The sequence below is a fragment of the Salmo salar genome, chromosome 05, assembly GCF_965601325.2.
Source record: "Salmo salar chromosome 05, fSalSal1, whole genome shotgun sequence".
NCBI classification, from domain to species: Eukaryota; Metazoa; Chordata; class Actinopteri; order Salmoniformes; family Salmonidae; genus Salmo; species Salmo salar.
The window spans coordinates 55453043-55471561 of record NC_138295.1 but is presented as its reverse complement, the minus strand read 5'-3'; the positions used below and the strand labels follow the sequence as shown (position 1 = coordinate 55471561).

Below are 18519 nucleotides of genomic sequence, written 5' to 3'. Positions count from 1 at the left end.
GGGGGGGGGGGGGGGGGTCGGTTGACGATGTAATGGAGGAGCGATGCGTGGTGTATGAGAGGAGAGGAGGAAAAAGGAGGAGAGGAGAGTGTGGCACTCCTGTCGGTTCAACCCATGAAGACTCGGCGGGGCTAGAAGTGGAGCAGGCAGCCTGTTGGAGGATCGCCAAGGAGCGTTTGGTGTGAATGAGAGCCCGAGCCCCGGAGCATGTGTCTTATTAAAGATGCTCTGAGGAGGCGTGGGGGGAGGGAGAGGAGTGGGGCTGCTAATAGAAGCTGGAGAAAGGTTCTGGACTCCTACGCGTGACAACACATCTGTCTGTGCCAGGACCTGCTGGAGAAAAGAAGAAGAGAAAATATGAAGAAAAGAGAAAAGAAGAAGAGAAAAGAAGAGAAGAGAAGAAGAGAAAGGACAGACAGAGAGAGAGAGAGAGACACACACACAGGCAGAGAGAGTGTCACGTTCTTGAAAATGATCGGAACAAGGCGCAGCGTGAGTATAGTTCCACATATTAATTTAAGTGAAACTAACAAAACTTAGAAAGACTGAGGATGTAGTGCCCAAACACACTAACAATCAATCAATATCCCACAAAACAAAAGGTGGGGAAATAACTACCTAAATATGATCCCCAATCAGAGGTAACAATAAACAGCTGCTTCTAATTGGGAACCATATTAGCACCAACATAGAAATAGACATACTAGATCACTCCCTAGTCACACCCTGACCTACTACACCATAGAGAACCAAGGGCTCTCTATGGTCAGGGCGTGACAGTACCACCCCCCCCCCCCCACGCACTGGAGGCCTGATGCGTGGGGCCGGCACAGATTGCACCGGACTGGTGACACGCTCTTCAGGGCGAGTGCGAGGAGCTGGCACAGGACGTACCGGACTGGGGAGGCGCACTGGAGGCCAGATGCGTGGAGCCGACAAAGGTTTCACCAGACTGCTAACCGGATCTTCTGGTCGAATGTTGAGCAGAACACACTTGCACAACATCTCTCTCTCTCCCAACTTCTCCATTGCCTCCCTGACATTGCCTCCCGGTTTCGCATCCACCCATCACTTCTTCCCATGTCCAAAACTCCTTTATCTGGTGAACACGGTGCTTGGTCCTGGTTTGGTGGGATATTCTGTCACGTTCTTGAAAATGATCGGACCAAGGTATAGTATAGTTCCACATATTCATTTAAGTGAAACTAACAAAACAAAATAACAAAACTGACAAAGACCGTGAGGACGTAGTGCCCAAACACACTAACAATCAATCAATATCCCACAAAACACAGGTGGGGAAATAACTACCTAAATATGATCCCCAATCAGAGGCAACGATAAACAGCTGCCTCTAATTGGGAACCATATTAGCACCAACAAAGAAATAGACACACTAGATCACCCCCTAGTCACGCCCTGACCTACTACACCATAGAGAACCAAGGGCTCTCTATGGTCAGGGCATGACAGAGAGAGAGAAAGAGACACAGACAGAGAGAGAGACACACACAGACAGACAGAGACAGAGAGACAGGGAGAGAAGACATGAGCTCTAAAACACCAAGCCATTAAGTTAGCATGTCAAGAGAAAATCCACCTCTTGGCCAAGACTGAAACAGATAAAAGATTTTGTAACAAGAACGGAAATTATATAAATTCCAACCAACAGTGAACCAATGATAAGTACTGGAATTCAAAGACAGTAATTTGATTCCTCTGTTTTTTTTAAACTACTTTGAGGGAAAATGTATTGAAACATTTCCAAAGTACACAGTATTACATCTGATAAGTAAAAGACTTGTTTAGGGCAATCAGCATCCATTTGTCTTTTGACCTGAAATCAAAGCATAAGATAATGCACTTTCTTTCCAGATTTAAATGGACCTCAGTCATTTCCAAGCTTTGAAATCGATGCAGATTCATTCAAATTATTAGCAGCTATGGCACAATGAAACAAAATACCACAAATAGTTTTGGGTCGCTTGCTACACTTCCAGTTGCCTTTGGAGAAGAGAGTTGATTTGAAAAATGTGTTTGCTCCATTCTTAAAATAAAATAAAATAATGAAAAAACACAATAGTCCTTCTACAAACACTTGGAATGAACAACCTTGTAACATTGGTGCAGAGATCTTCTCAGATAATGTCAAGCTATATTTACAGCTCTTGCACACGGAAGACATAAGGCATAGCTTGTCTGGAACAGTGCAAACAGGGTCTCCTACCCCAAGGGTGAAACAGCAAAACAAGGCCATATTTGGCTGTTGTACTTATTGTGGCTTGTGAATCATACAGAGTAGGCCTACAAAGACAGTTCTTAAAGAGCAACTTCCCCTAAAAAAACAACTTCTCATTTAGAAAACAGCCTATGTGGCATAGATATGAGTCAGAAACATGTATTCTACTGTCAAAATGTACTACAAAGTGTAAATAGGATAATTTTGGTCATAGTCAGTCTTGAACAAAACATAGTTGTTGTTTTTATTACTTGTGGCCGTGACTGCATCACAATATAAATTAAAGTTGGATTTGTTTCAATCCAGGTCACATGCCGACAGCACACAAGTAATCATCAATACTGGGGGCAGCTAGCTGCATGGTTGACTTTGGATATCCCTATGGGGCTAGTTAGGGACCATCGGGTAAATTACAAAATGTACATAGGACATTTGTTAAGATTCCAATAGCTCCAAATTCCAATGACTTAAAAACCTCAAACCAACTATAAATTGTAGAAATTCATATACAAAATGATAAGCATTTCATGAAAAAACTAAAAAAGGTGTGCAAATATTGTCTCATTTACATTGTGTAATGTATTGACGGTCCCTAACTAGCCTCAGAGATAGGTTATCCAAGGTTATCCAAAGTCAAACCAATTTTGCCACAGTTTCACACCAGCCGACTGAAGCCAATTGTCTAAATAAATTAGCTATCTCTTCCCACCTGCAAACAAACACGAGACATGCACATTAATCCCCACCCTGAAACCAACTCGCGTTTGAATTCAGTCATGGCCGCTAGCATTTCTTAATGAACCAAATCTAAAACGAGGCCAAATCAGGAAGTGCAGACTAGAGGTCGACCGATTAATCGGAATGGACGATTAATTAGGGCCGATTTCAAGTTTTCATAACAATTGGTATTTTTGGACACCGATTTGCCGATTTGTTTTTAATTTACATTTTAACTTTTTTTATACACCTTTATTTAACTAGGCAAGTCAGTTAGGAACACATTCTTATTTTCAATGACGGTCTAGGAACGGTGGGTTAACTTCCTTGTTCAGGGGCAGAACGACATATTTTTACCTTGTCAGCTCGGGGATTCGTTTTTGCAACCTTCCGGTTACTAGTCCAACGCTCTAACCACCTGCCTTACATTGCACTCCACGAGGAGCCTGCGTGGCAGGCTGACTACCTGTTATGCGAGGGCAGCAAGAAGCCAAGGTAAGTTGCTAGCTAGCATTAAACTTATCTTAGAAAAAACAATCAATCTTAATATAATCACTAGTTAACTACACATGGTTGATGACATTACTAGTTTATCTAGCATGTCCTGCGCTGCATATAATCGATGCGGTGCCTGTTAATTTCTCATTGAATCACAGCCTACTTCGACAAACGGGTGATGATTTAACAAGCGCATTTGCGAGAAAAGCACTGTCGTTGCACGAATGTACCTAACCCTAAACATCAATGCCTTTCTTTAAAATCAATACACAAGTATATATTTTTAAACCTGCATATTTAGTCAATATTGCCTGCTAACATGAATGTCTTATAACTAGGGAAATTGTGTCACTTCTCTTGTGTTCCGTGCAAGCAGTCAGGGTATATGCAGCAGTTTGTGCTGCCTGGCTCATTGCAAACTGTGTGAAGTCCATTTATTCCTAACAAAGACCATAATTAATTATGACATAACATTGAAGATTGTACAATGTAACAGCAATATTTAGACTTAGGGATGCCATCCGTTAGATGAAAGAATAAATGTTTTGTTTTCGAAATGATAGTTTCCGGATTCAACTATTTTAATGACCAAAGGCTCGTATTTCTGTGTGTTATTATGTTATAATTAAGTCTAAGATTTGATAGAGCAGTCTGACTGAGCGATGGTAGGCACCAGCAGGCTCGTAAGCATTCATTCAAACAGCACTTTTGTGCGTTTGCTAGCAGCTCTTCGCAATGCTTCAAGCATTGTGCTGTTTATGACTTTAAGCCTACCAACTCCCAAGATTAGGCTGATGTAACCGATGTGAAATGGCAAGCTAGTTAGTGGGGTGCGTGCTAATAGCGTTTCAAACGTCACTCGCTCTGAGACTTGGAGTAGTTGCTCCCCTTGCTCTGCATGGGTAACGCTGCTTCGAGGGTGGCTGTTGTCGATGTGTTCCTGGTTCGAGCGCAGGTAGGAGCGAGGAGAGGGACGGAAGCTATACTGTTACACTGGCAATATAAGAACATCCAATAGTCAAAGGTATATGAAATACAAATCGTATAGAGAGAAATAGTCCTATAATTCCTATAATAACTACAACCTAAAACTTCTTACCTGGGAATATTGAAGACTCATGTTAAAAGGAACAACCAGCTTTCATATGTTCTCATGTTCTGAGCAAGGAACTTAAATGTTAGCTTTTTTACATGGCATTGCACTTTTACTTTCTTCTCCAACACTTTGTTTTTGCATTATTTAAACCAAATTGAACATATTTCATTATTTATTTGAGACCAAATTGATTTTATTGATGTATTAAGTTAAAATAAGTGTTGTAATTGTCATTATTACACACATATATATATATAAAACAATTGTCCGATTAATCGCTATGGGCTTTTTTTGGTCCTCCAATAATTGGTATCGGCGTTGAAAAATCCTAATCGGTCGACCTCTAATGTCTACACTTTATTTCTGATCAATTTGATGTTATTTTAATGGACAAAAAAAATATGCTTTTCTTTCAAAAACAAGGACATTTCTATGTGACCCCAAACTTTTGAACGGTAGTGTATATAGACAGCATGGCGCACCCTCATGTTCTGTTTTACAGCATATTAGCCACGCTTTATTGTTGTACTTTCTTTACAGTTGTTCTATTAAACGTCTAAATTTGGAAAACGAGAACTCTGTACACATTCCAAAGCACACGTTGGGGGCAAATTCTTATTAGGAGCCTTGGGAGATTCTACAATTTACATACATTTGGTCCAAAATGGCATGCCTATGGCTTTTTGGACCTTATGTAAAAGTCATTTGATTTTAGTTTGCCTGTTTTTGTAATAGGTGAATCTATTATGTACAAAAGCATACATATTGACACTGTATAGCAGAGCACTAGTAACAAACAACCATCTTGATCAGCTTCTTATTGTTTATTCGACATATTCAAAGCCAACTTTTAATTTTGCTATAATTTGTCACCTTCTATGTCAAATTGTAACATGTCAAAGATTAGAATAAGTTAATGCCATCATTTGAACCCACCAACCCGGATGTCTATAGATTCTTGATGTGACCACAGTGTTTTTCTTGAACACTAAATTTGGTGACCACACAGTCTCTATAAGCCATATATTTAAGATCTCAGTTGGAGCATCAGAAGGAATGTTACCACTTTCTACAGTTAACACTTATTTTCACAGTATAACAGAAAAAGAAAGCAAATAACAAGCAGCACAATCCATGTGTGATGGGTCCAGTTTGACCGGAGATTCCTAAGCACTTTCTAAGTCGCTGTTAATGACCGCAATGGTCGTTTAGTCATACGCACATCCACTGCAATCCCTCTCGAAGTTGCAGTGCCACATATCACCCTAAAACCGAATCAGACAGTCTTTTTTATGTCAGATATGATATTTTTCTGCATGCAAATATTACAAAATATACTTTATTAAGGTCATAATTTCTGAGCCCAGGTAGGAGCGAGGAGAGGGACGGAAGCTATACTGTTACACTGGTAATACTAAAGTGCCTATAAGAACATCCAATAGTCAAAGGTATATGAAATACAAATCGTATAGAGAGAAATAGTCCTATAATTCCTATAATAACTACAACCTAAAACTTCTTACCTGGGAATATTGAAGACTCATGTTAAAAGGAACCACCAGCTTTCATATGTTCTCATGTTCTGAGCAAGGAACTTAAATGTTAGCTTTTTTACATGGCACATATTGCACTTTTACTTTCTTCTCCAACACTTTGTTTTTGCATTATTTAAACCAAATTGAACATGTTTCATTATTTATTTGAGGCTAAATTGATTTTATTTATGTATTATATTAAGTTAAAATAAGTGTTCATTCAGTATTGTTGTAATTGTCATTATTACAAATAAAGAAAAAAAAAATTGGCCGATGAATCGGCAGCGGCCTTTTTTTGGTCCTCCAATAATCGGTATCGGCGTGGAAAAATCATAATCGGTCGACCTCTAGTGCAGACACCCTTTAACATTCCAAAAGGACTTATAACGTCCCTACAATCCACTACAATGTCCCTAAACTGCACTATAGCGTCCCTAAAGAAAGCTGGAATCAAACCTGCAAGAATCCTAGCTAGATCTTACCATGCTTGTCTTACATTACTGCCACAACCCCGCAAGGCAGTTTAGCCTCCAATTCTGACCCTAAACTCAAGTGGCTGTGCAAGGAATCCAGATAGATTACAAAATCAGAGAGTAATCCACTGAACTCTGTAATAAACTAAGGAGGACTGGAATGAAAAATAACAAAGCATTCATCCACGTGTCATTAACTACATGGCAGAAAATGAATACAGATTGATAGCCAGCGTGGCTGAGATCGACCAGGCAGCCCCTTTCCAGTGAGCCCATTTGTGTAAAAATGTCTTGCTATTGTAAAACAATATTAATGTGAGCAGGGACAGTATTTAATTACAGGGTCTCGTCCATCATGCTGAATAAGAGTGTCTTTCTGAGGGGAGTCTCTGAGATTAAGGGCCGCTGTCTGGGTCCCTCTGTTGCGGCGAGTTAGTATGTGAAGAAGTCACATACAAACACACACCTTCATGCTACACACACACACACACACACACACACACACACACACACACACACACACACACACACACACACACACACACACACACACACACACACACTGCTGCTAATAGACTCTTATTATGATTGCTATATACTGCACAATTTAAACACTTTCTCACCAAAACACATGTAAATATTGGACTAGAAATTGAGCCTTCCTGTTTTATACTTATGCTAAAATATTTATTATATTCTACTGAGCCATTTACTTTATGTTCATATTCTTATATTTAGTTTTTTATTAATGTTGTTGCATTGTTGAGAAGGAACCTGTAAGTAATAATTTAGTTGGACGGTGTATACCAAGTGTATCCTATACATGTGACTAATAAAACTTGAAAAACACACAAAGTAAAGAAGCTGAAACAGAACAACAACAAGCACACACAATAACACACCACAGCAGCACACAGTGTATAGCCTATCGCACATACTGTGGTCCACATGCATACGGACAAACAGTTTGACACGCTAAATACTCCTCTAGGCAGACTGCCTTGCCAAGCCATGTCAAAGATCTCAGTTAACGAGCTTAAGAGGATCTTGGGTTCTGAGAATATGAAATATACTTACTCTGAGAATTACAACCTAACAAGGATAAAGAGGGGGACTTCTTTAGCTCCAAAAACACCCGCACACCCACCTGCACCCCAGCTTTCTCCGCTGCTGCTGCCGCCCGGGTTTATTTGCCTTTTGTGGTGAATATTAGACACATTTCTTCAACAACTCCCTCTATATTTACTGTCAAGAGCCAAAAACGCTAAGGTTTGTTAATTGAGAAGGATGCTTTGAGAGCGAGGAGGACATGCCCTGGACCAGGGGAATGAACAACCTAGAACAACACGTCCAGACAAGGGCTGAGTCATTTAGGAGATGTGCCAGAGACGGTTTCACACCAAAATCTGCCTACGACTCTTTACTACCTGCCACTCTGTCCCATCCATCCGTATCGGACCTTTATATTACAGCGTGGCGATAAGCCTAGAAGTGGCTATGCACTACTCCTACTCAGATAGAGAGAGAAGGGGGGCTAGAGAGGAGGAGAGAGAGAGATGAAGAGAGAGAGAGTGTAGTGTGTGAGAGAGCGAGCGAGAGAGATATGATGAAGAAAGACAAAATAGTTGAAAATATGTCTAGTGATAAGAAAGCAAGGCAGATCAAGCGCAAGATGGGCACAAAACTCACATGACAACATAAGTATCATCCTTCCACATGACAGCTGACCTGTCCTCTGGATATGAGGAACATCTCACTGAGCTGCTCTGGGGTCACAGTGGCACTTCTTGACAGTTTTCTATGTGCTCTGTCTCGGTTCCCTCATCCATTAAACAGACACAAGCACTATGGCCTCTTCTTCACTGCCGGCTCCATTCATCTGAATGGAACTGAACTCCCTCATCAAATAGTCAGGAGATTCAATTGCCCTGCTTTGTAAGTCCTTTTGATGAATCAATTATTAAATCAGGCAGGCTCCAGTGAAAGGGAGCTCCCGTTCTGGGAATTTGTTGAAAGTGAGAAAGTGCCACTACACAGAGCTCAGAGTCAGAAACTTAGCCTATCGATGAACCTGTCAAAATAACGTAATTTAGATCTCACAGAGGCCTAATTCACTGGCTGATGTGGTAGGAGCAGTACAAGAAAAATGTGAGCTCGGTAAAGCAATAATGGAGTGACACTGTATCATACTCTATTGCATCCAGCCAATCAAAAATCAGGACTGTCTGCATACCCTAATGTAAATTAAGTTAATGCAACAACATTAAAGAGACCAAAAGTGCATTGAAATAGTCCTGTTTATTATGGTTAGCCAAAACCAATGTTCTGATTGTGACTCCGAGAACATTGTACATTTTGGGGTCCTAAAATCAGACACACTTATTCTTAGTTCTTGACTTGGACTGAATTAGGTGCAGGAACTCAGCAATACTTTGAGCTAATAATACTATCTATAACAGGTGCAAGAACTCAAGCAATAGAAAATCAGAGGTGCCGGTACTAAGTTCCGGTGAGCTCCTGCCCAAATCAAGCACTGCTTATACTGTAGAATCATGAAGCCAAAACAGCCATCTCCACTATCAACTTCTATGTACATTTTTTAAATAAAAATCTCCCTAAACTGCACGTAAATCCAGCAATATTTCAAAAAGCTGTCTTTAGCTCTCTATCGTATTTAGCCATTTTAAAGCTGCAATATCTAGCTTTTTGGGCCACCCAACCAAATTCACATAGAAATATGAGTTCTAGCTATCATTCTCATTGAAAGCAAGTTTAAGAAGCGGTGGATCTGTGCACCATTTCTATGCTTCCTGTTCTTAAATATAGTTTTTGCATCTTTACCTTTAGATGGCTTAAAATAAAATATTTTAGGTTATGGAAAATATATTTCACAGAGGTTTAGATGGTACAATGATTCTCTACACTATACTTGCTTGTTTTGTCACATAAACTGAAATTAGGTGAACAATTAGAATTTTAGCAACCAGGAAATGGCAGAGAGATTTCTGCATAGCGCACTTTTAAACTCAGAACACTAGCAGTTGCAATCACCAGCAAGTGTGAGTGGGACAATGCAAAAGAGCAGAGCAGTAAACAGGCCATAAACACAACCGGTGGTAAAGCACTGAATAAAGTAAGAGTACACACAAACGTTTCGTTCCACTCCCACATTTCATGCCCTGTCCTCCCCAGTACCGCCACAAGCTGCCTTGCCTTCCTCTGCTTCCACACAGGCACAGGGAAACAACTAAAAACTGTGGCAGCCAACAGAGCCTGCTCTGGTGCTGCTTATGTACTCCAACACACCTCCTATCCTCCTGTTTTTGTAATATAATGAAATTACTGCTAGGTGGTGCCTGCCACATGGGCACCGAATGGAGAGATTGGCTCCAGCGTAAGGGCTTTTAACTGAGCCTTTTTCTTTGGATTCAGATCCAGATTATTTGGTTCCACAACTGCAGGCAGTGAAGAAACAGGGAAGTTATGTGCACTTTCACCCAGGTATACAGTACATCAATGTTTGATTTACTTTTATTTTCTTATACTCCCATCTCTGCCTCCGAGCTGTAAGCTCTCGTCGCATTAGCCAAACCCGCCCACAGGTCGATGATAGGGGAGACAAACACGATGGCCAGCTGCCTCGAGACAACAGTCCAGCATAAACAGAGAGGGGTAGAGACAGAGAGAGTCTGCTGTTTGCGGATGATCTGGTGCTTCTGTCCCCAACCAAGGAGGGCCTACAGATGCACCTAGATCTTCTGCACAGATTCTGTCAGACCTGGCCCCTGACCGTAAATCTCAGTAAGACATGGTGTTCCAAAAAAAGTCCAGTTGCCATGACCACAAATATACATTTAATCTAGGCAACGTTGCTCTAGAGCACACAAAAAAAATATACCTACCTCGATCTAAACATCAGCACCACAGGTAACTTCCACAAACATGTGAACGATCTGAAACACAAGGCAAGAAGGACCTTCTACACCACACCATTAATTAGGCCAATACCCGCTAATTATCAAAATTCAGAAAAGAGCTGTTAAATTCTACAACCACCTAAAAGGAAGCGATTCCCAAACCTTCCATAACAAAGCCATCACCTACAGAGTGATTAACGTAGAGAAGTGTCTCCTATGCAAGCTGGTACTGGGGCTCTGTTCACAAACAAACAGACACCACAGAGCCCCAGGACAGCAACACAATTAGACCATGAAAAAATGTATATGATAATTACTTGACACATTGGAAAGAATTGAACAAAAGCAAAGCAACTGGAATGATATTTGGCCCTAAACAGAGAGTACAAAGTGGCAGAATAGCTGACCACTGTGACTGACCCAAAATTGTGGAAAGCTTTGACTATGTACAGACTCAGTGAGCATAGCCTTGCTATTGAGTGAGGATGCCATTGGCAGACCTGGCACTCAAGAAAAGACAGGCTATGTGCACCCTACCCACAAAATGAGGTGGAAACTGAGCTGCACTTCCTAACCTCCTGTCAAATGTATGACCATATTAGAGACACATATAGTGCCTTCGGAAGGTTTTCAGACCCCTTGACTTTTACCACATTTTGTTATGTTACAGCCTTACTCTAAAATGTATTAAATTAAACAATTTCCTCAGCAATCTACACACAATACCCCATAATGACAAGACAAAAACAGGTTTTTAGAAATATTAGCAAATTTATTAAAAACAAAAATTCTTTATTTACATAAGTATTCAGACCCTTTGCTATAAGACTCGAAATTGAGCTCAGGTGCATCCTGTTTCCATTGATCATCCTTGAGATGTTTCTACAACTTGGAGTCCACCTGTGGTAAATTAAATTGATTGGACATGATTTGGAAAGGCACACACCTGTCTACATAAGGTCCCACAGTTGACAGTGCATGTCAGAGCAAAAACAAAGCCATGAGGTCGAAGGAATTGATTGTAGAGCATCGAGACAGGATTGTGTCCAGGCACAGATCTTGCGAAGGGTACCAAACATTTATGTAGCATTGAAGGTCACCAAGGACACAGTGGCCTCCATACATTTTAAATGGAAGAAGTTTGGAACCTGCAAGACTCTTCCTAGAGCTGGCCGCCCAGCCAAACGGAGCAATCGGGGGAGAAGGGCCTTGATCAGGGAGGTGACCATGAACCATGAACCCGATGGTCACTCTGACAGAGCTCTAGAGTCCCTCTGTGGAGATGGGAGAACCTTCCAGAAGGACAACCATCTCTGCAACACTCCACCAATCAGGCCTTTATGGTAGAGTGGCCAGACTGAAGCCACTCCTCAGTAAAAGGCACATGACAGCCCGCTAGGAGTTTGACAAAAGGCACCTAAAGACTGTCAGACCATGAGAAAAAAGATTCTCTGGTCTGATGAAACCAAGATTGAAGTCTTTGGGCTGAATGCCAAGCGTCACGTCTGGAGGCAGTGGTGGAAAAAGTACCCAATTGTCATACTTGAGAAAAAGTAAAGATACCTTAATAGAAAATGACTCAAGTAAAAGTGAAAGTCAACCATTAAAATACTACTTGAGTAAAAGTCTAAAAGTATTTGGTTTTAAATATATTTAAGTATCAAAAGTAAATGTAACTGATAAAATGTACTTAAGTATCAAAAGTAAAAGTATAAATTATTTCAAATTCCTTATATTACGCAGACCAAGAGGCACGATTTTCTTGTTGTTGTTTTTTTTTCATTTACGGATAGCCAGGGGCACACTTCAACACTCAGACATCATTTACAAACGAAGCATTTGTGTTTAGTTCATCTGCCAGATCAGGTAGTAGGGATGACCAGGGATGTTCTCTTGATAAGCGTGTGAATTGGACCATTTTCCTGTCCTGCTAAGCATTCAAATGTAACAAGTACTTTGGGGTGTCAGTGAAAATGTATGGAGTAAAAAGTACATTATTTTAAAAAGTAAAAGTTGTCAAAAATAAAAATAGTAGAATAAAGTAAAGATACAAAAAAAAAAATACTTAAGTAGTACTTTAAAGTATTTTTAAGTGGTACTTTACACCACTGTCTGGAGGAAATCTGGCACCATCCCTACGGTGAAGCATGGTGGTGGCAGTATCATGCTGTGGGGATGTTTTTCAGTGACAGGGACTGGGAGACTAGTCACGATCGAGCAAAGATGAACAGAGCAAATTACAGAGAGATCCTTGATGAAAACCTGCTCCAGAGCGCTCAGGACTTCAGACTAGGGCGCAGGTTCACCTTTCAACAGGACAACGACCCTAAGCACACAGCCAAGACAACGCAGGAGTGGCTTCGGGATATATCTCTAAATGTCCTTGAGTGGCTCAGCCAGAGCCCGGACTTGAACCTGATCGAACATGTCTGGAGAGACCGAGAAAATAGCTGTGCAGAAACGCTCCCCATCCACAGAAGAATGGGAGAGACTCCCAAAATACAGGTGTGCCAAGCTTGTAGCGTCATACCCAAGAAGACTCAACACTGTAGTCGCTGCCAAAGATGCTTCAACAAAGTACTGAGTAAAGGGTCTGAATATTTATGTACATTTGATATTTCAGATGTTTATTTTTAATAAATTAGCAACAATTTCTAAAAATCTGTTTTTGCTTTGTCATTATGGGGTATTGTGTGTGGATTGATGAGGGACACAATTTCATCAATTTTAGAATAAGGCTGTAACCTAACAAAATGTGGAAAAAGTCAAGGGGTCTGAATACTTTCCGAAGGCACTGTATTTCTTTCAGATTACACAGACCCACAAAGAATTAAAAAACTAATTCAATTTTGATAAAGTACCACAGTGTGCCATCACAGCAGCAAGATTTGTGACCTGTTACCACAAGAAAAGGGCAACAAGTGCAGAATAAACACCATTATGAGTGCAATGTATATAGTTCGTTTTTTTATTGTTTATTTCACTTTTGTTTATCTATTTCACTTGCTTTGGCAATGTAAACATGTGTTTCCCATGCCAATAAAGCTCTTTGAATTTAATTTAATTGAGAGAGTGAGTGAGGCAATGATTGTGAGAAAATAGGTGGTAGGAAGGCGTTTTCAGTAGTCACTCTCCTTCATGTTCTAGGCCCCATAGACTGCTCAGCACCATTGACACTCTCTAATCTAAAGCAGCAGGTAGTAGTAGCACCATGCAGGGCATCTGCATGTGCACGTGTGCTGAAAAACACCTGGCTCTGCCACTGGAATGCTTCAGGAGCCTCCACAGCCCATTTGGGTAATCACTTCCTGTGCAGGGAAAGCTGGGTAAAATGTGCTACAGATGTAGACTACAACACTATAGGACTGACTGCTCTGTACAGTACAGTAGATCTCTCTCCTTCCTTCCTTCCTCCTCCACCTCCTTGTCTGATCTCTCCCACTGAGTTGTACAAGGAGGAGAATTCCTCTGTGTTCCCATCACCACCCTGCACTTTCAAACGCACCCATAGTCTATGGGGCGCCAGCAGTCAGGGTTAGCCGCGCTGTGTGTCTGCATGCCGCACATGCTAGCACACCATGCTGACTTACAGCTGCCTACATTGGTCTTCTGAGGAGAAAGGAAAATCTATTGGAGATCCCCACCTGCCCCAGTCCACTCCAGCATCTCTCTCTCCCATAATCTCAGTCTACAAATGTCTGTCTCCCTACCTGCCTATCACTCTCTTTTTGAAGAGGAACTCAAGTGGTCAGTGTTAATGTAAGACTGGCGGAGAAGCAAACAGAGACAGACAGATACAGACAGAGACAGAAAAACGGAGTGAAAGAAAGAGAGCGAGAACGAGAGAGTGAGAACGAGAGAGCAAGAAGGAGAGCGAGCGAGAGGGAGAGAGGAGAGATAAAAGGAGCCAGTGCTGTTTTAATTAACTGCCAAATTGCTGCTGCCACATGTGGAGTTCCAAAATAAATGCTCAATTTCTGCACACTCTATTCCCTAAATATGCTTGAAAAGCGACCAGCAGAACCAAAAGCATGCCTTCGTACAATCAGGGCACCCCTAATGGATACAAACGGGAGCATTTAGGATGTCTCAAATTTCAGATTTTTTTTCTCCAGAAAAAGTGAGATAAATATGTTTTATTAAATATCATGGGGTTCCTTATGCACACAGGTTACTGGAAATCAGATGATTCCTCTTCCGACATGCATTTCTGAATGTTAATGACAGTAATATATTGTTCAGACAAAAACAATTTTTTCCTGACACTGACCTGGTTCTGCATAATAACAGCAAATTCCATAATGTTGCATTTCACAAAATAAAACAAGATCAATTTCAATGTCACTGACATTTAAAAAGTTGAATACTAAAATCATTCAATAATGAAAAAAACCTAATAATAAAAAAAAAGATTAATAACACTTCAAAAATACTTTCATTTTGACAATTAAATAAGGGTTGTTTATTAGAGGTAGGCCTATTATTCGTAATTAATTAAAAGTTAATTAAGCCATAGTAGGCTAATAGGCTGGCCTACAAAATGAGTAATTTAGATTTATTTATTTCCCATATTACTAAAACGAGAATTATAGAGATCTAAACTATTCCAAAATGCATTATCAGTTTCCAGTCATACAGAATCCACAGCAGAATAACAGCTTGGAAATTCGACCTACCTGTGCATTGCAAACCTCTTATGATGAGATCCAGTGAGTTGTCGGGTCTCAATTTCCTTTTTTATAAGGGAGAATTCGTAACTTGTTTGGTTTCAAAGAACTCCTCCTACATGACACCTTCACATGAGATGAGAAAGAGATATTAGATCATTATAGAGAAACAAATCATTCCCTTTGTTGTATTTTATCAGCTGGCAATTTATGTTGCCATCAAACATTTGAGCTCTCCGTGTGCATTATTTATGGAAATTCAAAAATCTGCAACTCATTTCAAATAAAATGAGAAACTAATCTTTCAATTGCAATCCGCTGAAAAATGTTTGTATAACTTTTGCTATTTCTTTCAGTCAGCGCAGTTATTTATAAGAAGGCTCGTGCTAGTAAATCACTCACTTGATGCAATTTCCACATAAATCCAATTTTAAGCGTCGGAAACCTTCCAACCCAGACAAGTCATTCACAATCCTGGGGTATTTGCATCCAACCCCATTTAGTGCAGGAGTCTCCGCATGCATGAAGTTGAGTTGGCCCCACCCCTCAAACTCACACAGACTGCGAAACGAAAAACCAGAGGTGGAACACAGTTGGGTTGTGCTGTTTCTTTTTTATCAACAAATCTTGTTAAATACCATTAGCTCTAATCTGTGTTGTAATGAAGCACGAAAAAATACCCGTAACTTTCGGCCATCAAGCCTTGCCCAGCTGAATTGGTTTACCCTTAACGTGAGGCATTTAAATTAGGGCTATTACGACAACTGATAGGCTACAATCTTATTTTACGGGCCAAACGACTTTTCTAATGATAATATTTTTCTTCCTAAGATAACATATTTTGACCTTGCATTTAAATACACCATCCTCAGTGGCTGTGCGTAGGTCTAGTCGTTTTTACTGACAACTAGGCCTACACTAATAAGACTATTGAATCAATTTGATTATGCATATCTCTCCTTGACAGGTGTTTCCTGCCAGGGCGCGAACGTGTAGTTTTGGCGCAGTGTAAGGACCGTGCAAAGAATGCAAAAGAAAGGTAGACTTTGCCCAAGTCGAAATCACCATTCAAATGTTGAGTTAGCTGTTTGTTTATTTTTTTTTGAATTGGCCATATTTGCGTTAGGCTAATATTAACTGGCAATTGGAATTGTTCAATGAAATAGTATTGATTTGAGGTAAAACGTTTGGTTACTACAGTAGGTAGACTATGCTATTACTATCCTAAAATCCTACTAGAGTACATACAGTACTGTATGACTTTGAGGGGCAACGTGTTCTACTCATAGCCTTTAGGCTATACAGGATACAAAAGTTGTAACTTACCGAAAGTGCTACCTTTCTTTTATTATCTAGGATAGTAGCCAAAATATATCGTCCATGGTGGTTGTGCATCTGTCATTTTATTTGCAGTAGCTGATAACACTAACTCTCCTTGACAGGTGCTTGCCGACATGTGTGCAAAAGAAGAGCGCGAGAACTGGACGTTTTGGCGCCATGTGCAAACAAGCAGTGGCGGTTCTAGACCATTTCAAACGGGGGGGGGGCAAGCTGGGGCCAGTTGTACTGTTAGAGGGGCCAGTTACATTAGACGTTATTGTTGTCATATCGTTTTCTTCACTGCATTGCAGGCATTAGCAGGCAAAAGACCATGTTCATAACCGTCATTGTTGCCACTGTCTAATAACGGATGCAAGAAAAAGAATGATAGCAAAATGTATTTATGTAAAAATGATTTCATACTCCACATTTAGGGGGGCCACAAGGGAGTCCAAAATTGTTGTCACAGGGGCACTGGCCTCCCCTGCCCCCCAGAACCGCTAGTGTGAACAAGGTGAAAAATGCCAAACAAATAATATTGTCTTTTATATGTCGAAGTATGTTTGATTCTTTTCAAGTGTCCAGTTTTGCTGAAGTAATATTGATTGCCAACAGTGTTGGAAAAGGTACCCAATTGTCATACTTGAGTAAAAGTAAAGATACCAATAGAAAATGACTCTAGTAAAAGTGAAATTCACCCAGTAAAATACTACTTGAGTAAAAGTCTAAAAGTATTTGGTTTTAAATATACTTAAGTATCAAAGTACATGTAATTGCCAAAATATACTTAAGTATCAAAAGTAAAAATATAAATCACTTCACATTCCTTATATTAAGCAAACCAGAAGGCATGATATTCTTGTTTTATTTCATTTATGGATAGCCAGGGCACAATCCAACGTTTAGGGAGTCCGCCAGATCCGAGGTAGTAGGGATGACCAGGGATGTTCTCTTGAGAAGTGTGTGAATTTGACATTTTTATTGTCTTGCTAAGCATTTGAAATGTAAGGAGTACTTTTGGGTGTCAGGGACAATGTATGGAGTAAAAAGTACATTATTTCTTTAGAAATGTAGTGGAGTAAAAGTAGTCAAACATATAAATAGTAAAGTAAAGTACAGATACCCCATAAAATGACTTAGGTAGTACTTTAAAGTATTTCTAAATAAGTACTTTACACCACTGATTGCCAATCATTATCTTAAATGAATTGTCCTTGTCTTTAGGTAGAAAAAAAAGGCAAGGAGGGATGGAAGCAACTGCTACATGGGCATGACTAGGACATACAGTATGACTTCGAAGAGCAAGGTTAGTTCATTTGTCTCAATTGGTAGCCTATCTGTGATTGGGAATCCCATAGGGCAACGCACAATTGGCCCAGCGTCGTCCGGGTTTGGCCGGTGTAGGCTGTCATTGTATATAATAATTTGTTCTTAACTGACTTGCCTAGTTAAATAAAGGTTAAATAAATAAATAAAATACAATTAAAATGATCTGCCCTTTATAATATGGTCTAAAAGTACTACCTTTTCTAATGTTCAAAAACGTATTTAAAACCACCTGTTTTGGATAAAGTTATAGAACTGTGACAGAAGGGCATTATTAAATGTAGGCTATACTGTGTGGGCCAGTAGGCAGAGTGGTCCTGGAGTCATAGCAAATGTTGAATAAGCCATTGAGTTCCCAAAATGTTGCACTTATTGTCATGAACAATAATTAACCTAGTCAGAGAGCAAAATAAACACAATCTCAACAGAAAAGTTGCAAATATTATATATACCTCCACAACCCTGGGCCCTTTTAAACTAAATATTGTGTACTTCGGTCATGTATCTCTTAACACTCCCCACATATTTCCTTCCTACCACCTCTCTATTTTGCAGAGGGGCAAGATCGAGAGTCTGTGCTATTCACTAATAAGGAGCAGGAAAGTTTTCTAATGAGTTTTGGCCCACCAATCCACCTATAAGAGATGATGTATTATTTACACCAGAACTGGCCTCATATAAACCAATCTTGCATGACATGGAATGATCATGCTTAAAGTGTTGTTTAGTAA

The 18519-nt window shown here is 40.1% G+C and overlaps 1 long non-coding RNA gene across 1 annotated transcript; it reads right to left on the bottom strand.

Annotated features, from left to right (window-relative positions):
- Positions 1-4: 4 nt before the first annotated feature.
- Positions 5-15653, bottom strand: LOC106605180 (uncharacterized). Its single transcript, XR_001328805.3, has 3 exons — positions 15545-15653; positions 15152-15268; positions 5-333 (listed from the first exon to the last, which is right to left on the bottom strand). It is a non-coding gene; the product is annotated as an uncharacterized LOC106605180 (long non-coding RNA).
- Positions 15654-18519: the final 2866 nt, after the last annotated feature.